This window comes from Euphorbia lathyris, chromosome 2, assembly GCF_963576675.1.
Source record: "Euphorbia lathyris chromosome 2, ddEupLath1.1, whole genome shotgun sequence".
Taxonomy (NCBI): domain Eukaryota; kingdom Viridiplantae; phylum Streptophyta; class Magnoliopsida; order Malpighiales; family Euphorbiaceae; genus Euphorbia; species Euphorbia lathyris.
Genome location: NC_088911.1, coordinates 55,602,634 through 55,607,574, shown reverse-complemented (window position 1 = coordinate 55,607,574; position 4,941 = coordinate 55,602,634). Strand labels below are relative to the sequence as shown.

Here is a 4,941-nt window from a genome sequence, read left to right as displayed (position 1 = left end):
TCATTAATTTAATTCTTTGATTGCTTGATTCAAAAAAAAAATACTATTTATTAAATTTAAATGAATGAAATTTGGATGGATCCTTACATATTTTTTATCGTTATATAATTTGTTTTCATTAGGATATATTTTGTAAGTTATTTTATTATAGCTATTAAATATAAATATAAATTTTTTGTGAGTTATATTGATTTTAATACTATTTATGAAAGTTAAATAGATAGAATTTGAATGAATTTTTACATATTTTTTTATCAATATGTTTTAAAAAAATTCAATTATATTGGTTTTAATGCTATTTATTAAAGTTAAATAAAGAGAATTTGAATGAATCCTTACATATTTTTTGTCGTTATACAAATTTTTTTTTTGGATATTTTGTAAGTTATTTTATTATATCTATTAAATATAAATATGAATTTTCTTTCAGTAATATTGGTTAATGCTATTTATTAAAGTTAAATGAATGAAATTTGAATGGGTCCTTACATATCTATATCTATACTAGGGTGGGCAAAAAAACTGACCAAACCGGTAACCGAACCGAAAACCGGTAATCCGAACCGAAAAAAACGGTTAACCGAACCGGCGGTTTTCTTAATGGTTAAAAAAATAAGTGGTTACCGGTTTCGGTTTCGGTTTCGTTTGGAAAAAACCGCGGTTAACGGTTAACCGAACCGTTTAATAAATATAAATTTAAAATATATATATATTAATATAAAAAACATAAAATTAAAAAAGACATATATTATGTGCAGTGAAACCCTATTATTTTCTATTCTTCTCTCCTCTCTCACCCAGCAGCATCGTTTCTTCGTTCTTTTCTTTAACAAGAACAGCCGCCGACCCCGATTGCTAAACCCGCCGCTTCTTGCTCTGAGTTTGGAGGATTCACAATTTGGATTTACATCTTGCCAGCTTCTCCTCTTCATCTCCGATTTACTTCTTTCGCTTCGTCATTTCAGGTGAGTTTATTTCGTTGTTGCTTGTTTTGATTTTCCGATTTTCCAGTTTGATTTTTTTTAATTATTATTCATGTCCACGGTTGTTCTTACGGTTGCCTGAAACCGGAACTTTCTTTTCAGATTTGCATCTAAAAAATTATCCTTAGATGTTTTTGTTTGCATTGTGTAAAACCGAAATTAGGAAGGGAAGGAAGAATTGATTAGATTTTCAATTATTATGGACTTGAAGAATCAGATGTTTTTCCATAGTACTGATGTTTTGGATGTTGGGGATGAGATGAAGGAGTTTGATGTGGTTTTTTTGGCTGAGTAAGTAGGAGAAAGTTAGAGTTATTGATCATTTGGGGAAATTTATGGCTCCTGGAGGGATTTTGATGGTGAGAAGTGCTCATGGTGCTAGAGCTTTTCTTTATCCTGTTGTTGGTCCTTGTTGTGATTTGAATGGTTTTGAGGTTCTTTCTGTTTTTCATCCTATTTGGAATCAAGTTCACTAATCAAGTTACAATACTTTAGTTTTGCTTAAATAAAATCTTTGAATTTGCTTTCTATTTCAATAAAGTTATTTGGCAAAAAGTATTATTATAAATAGATAATGGGTAAATTACCATTTATGAAGGATACTAAACTTTAGTTCATAAAGGATACTGAACTTTAGTTTTGCTTTAATAAAGGATAATGGGTAAATTACCGTTCATAAAGGATACTAAACTTTAGTTTTGCTTTAATAAAATCTTTGAATTTGCTTTCTCGGTGAACTATTTAGTCCTTTCGTCTGTTTGTTAGATTTTTTACCGTTTATGAATTCGGAAATGACTAAATTACCGTTTATTTCAGATTTTTAGCACTGGCGGTCATGTGCTTGATTCATTTGGGAGTGCTTTAACTCCTAGGATTGTGGAAGCTCTTGTTTGTGCACAAAATTGGTTGAGATGTTCATCTCAACCAATACATTTGGATAATATCTTGGAACAACTCGAGGCAATCAACCTAGGTAACATGAATTTAGTTACTTTTGTTATATTAAATTTAGTTAAAATTTGCTATTTAATTTAACTATATGTATTTTTTTTTGTTTTGTAGAGGATTCTTGTGTCACTGATGATCATCCTCTTTGCACAATTGATGATTGATGATCGAGAAGATGTGATGAATAGAGATTGAAAAGATTTGATGAATTAATGTTGTATTAAGTACTTTGACGAAATATTATTTACGTTTCTTTATGTTTTAAATGTAAACTTGATGGATTGTTTTTTAGTTCGTTGTTTGTGTTTGAATTCTGAATTTTTATATGAATTTGTTTCATTTGAATTATTCTTAATGTGGATTTTTTTAATATTGTTTAAAAATTTAGGTTTGGATAAAAATTATGGTTAACCGTTGATTTTTGGTTAACCAGTATGAATTGGTTAAAAACCGTTAACCGAAAAACTTAACCGACATTAATGGTTAACTGGTTGTTCGGTTAACCGATTTATCTGGACCGGTTTCGGTTTACAGGTTTAAAAAACCGAAGGTAACGGTTCGGTTAATTATTTTCCTTACTGGACCGGTTAACCGAACCGTGCCCACTCCTAATCTATACTATATATAATTACGGAAGCAGAGAGAAATGAGAAGAAGTGTTTTAGAAGTCTTTTTGATGAGTTGTCATACTATATATAATTACGGAAGCAGAGAGAAATGAGAAGAAGTGTTTTAGAGATCTTTTTGATGAGTTGTCAACGTAGTAAAAAATCAGATTAAAAATATTTAATTAATTAAAAATAACAAATTTATATTTATAATATATTAAATAATTACTAGCCTATTAATTAAAATAATAAAAGAAAGCAAGAGTTACGGGAAGATGAAAAAACACAAAGCAAAGGAAATCCAAAAGTCACAAATAAACTTCTATATAGATAGCATGATAGATTGGTCACGATAGATAGTATTATCTTTCTGAAGGTAAATATTCGATTTTTTTTCAAATGTTGTAGTTATTTTGTTCTCAATTATGTTGTTGTTTTATTTTTATTAAAAAATAGTTGTTATAGTTTCATCTTTCAGATTCATTTCTGTTGTTATCCAGGTTTTATACCTCTCGCTATCTTATCCATGTTTCTTTTTTATTTGTTTTTTTTTTTCCAAACTGATAGCTTCAATTGAAGAAATCCGACATAAATAGAAGATGCATGAACAACTAAAACCGGAAAACACAAAAGTGTCAAAAATTACAAGAAATTCTTATGTTTCTCAAGGTAATTATTCGATTTTTTTTCATATGTTATAGTTATTTTTTGTTCTCAATTGTGTTGTTGTTTTCTTTTTATTAAACAATAGTTGTTATAGTTTCATTTTTCAGAGATGAAATTCCATTTCTGTCGTTACCCAGGTTCCATACCTCTCGCTACCTTATCCATGTTTTCTTTTTTATTTGTCTTTTTTTTTTCAAAATGACTAAAATAAAGATTTTGTAAATTTGTATTCTTTTTTAGTATATGTTGCTAGGTGTTATCGTTTCGATTGCTAACTCTTAACTAAAATTTAGATTTTCGGCTTTATATGAACTCAATTTTTGGCTTTCTCAATTGTGCTGTTGTTTTATTTTTATTAAACAATTGTTGTTATAGTTTCATCTTTCAGAGATGAAATTACATTTCTGTCGTTATCCAGATTCCATACCTCTCGCTACCTTATCCATGTTTTCTTTTTTATTTATTTATTTTTCAAAATGACTAAAATAAAGATTTTGTATATTTGCATTCTTTTTTAGTATATGTTCCTAGGTGTTATCGTTTTGATTGTTAACTCTAACTAAAATTTAGATTTTTGGCTTTTTATGAACTCAATTTTTAGTTTTAATTGAAGTTAGATTAATTTTTCTAATTCGGAACATGTTGAAATCCACTCATTTTTTTAGTTTGAGTTTAGCTAATTGATATGGATTGTATTTTTTATTTTTATGCATTTCGGTACAAATAGATATAAAGTTTCACACGATAGTTGTTCATTGAAGTTTGAGACATATTAAATAAAATATTAAAGAGATATTGGAATATTATACTTACAATGAAGTTTATTTCAATATAAATTATATTATATTATTATTATTATTATCAAGAGGTTATTTTTTCCCAATTTTCTAGACAAGGAGATTGTAAGCGTCTAATACGCTTGATAAGATGTTTATTCTTGAAGAATGTGGATTATGCTAGATACGAATTCAAAATCAAGGTAAATAAAAATAAATTTTGATGCTCAAAATCCTAAAAATGTACATTAATTATGGATATTGAGATAATTGTTTTTGCAACATTGGCTTATATAATTTTTAACTATTATATTATGGTTCGTACAAAATTGTTAGTATTTCAAGAGTTTTTAACAGATGAAAATGAAATATGATCATAGGACAAATTATTGAAAAATATTAATTAAGAAAATATTATTATTTGAATCTCTTCAAATTCTCAAATGTTGAGCATAATGATTCTAATTAATATAATTAATTTCAAATATTAATTATAAAACATTTTTTTTGTACTGAGTGGTTACAATTGCGATTTAATTCTATTTAACTAAAATTAATTTATGGACTTAATACTTCATTAAGAAAAAATAAAATGTTTAATTAATGGGCAAAAAAAAAATTTCACTCTCATTAATATATGGACTTAATACCTTTAGTAACGGAATGTTTCTCTACAACTGAAAGTCGTTGCGAAACATGCATTATTGTTGCTAAAAATATTTTTTGCAACAATCTTCTCCGTTGCAAAAAATCAATTTTCTTGTAGTGCCTCTTTATACGCTTATGTCTTGACATTCTCTCTTATTTTTTTTTTTTTAAAAAAACCCGAGAGGAAGATGGTTCTCTCCTAATTATCTTTTTCGTCCCTTCATTTTTTTTTCAATTCTTTTGTTTGTTTTTCTTACTTACAAAATTCAAGAATATATAATTATTAGAAAATATTAATGAAGTCAAATAAGT

At 27.1% G+C, this 4,941-nt stretch overlaps 1 long non-coding RNA gene across 1 annotated transcript; it reads left to right on the top strand.

The window, feature by feature from the left end:
• Positions 1–753: 753 nt before the first annotated feature.
• On the top strand, positions 754–2,222 carry LOC136220469 (uncharacterized). The gene is made up of 3 exons (XR_010684533.1): positions 754–965; positions 1,800–1,956; positions 2,046–2,222. It is a non-coding gene; the product is annotated as an uncharacterized lncRNA (long non-coding RNA).
• The last annotated feature ends 2,719 nt before the right edge of the window (positions 2,223–4,941 follow it).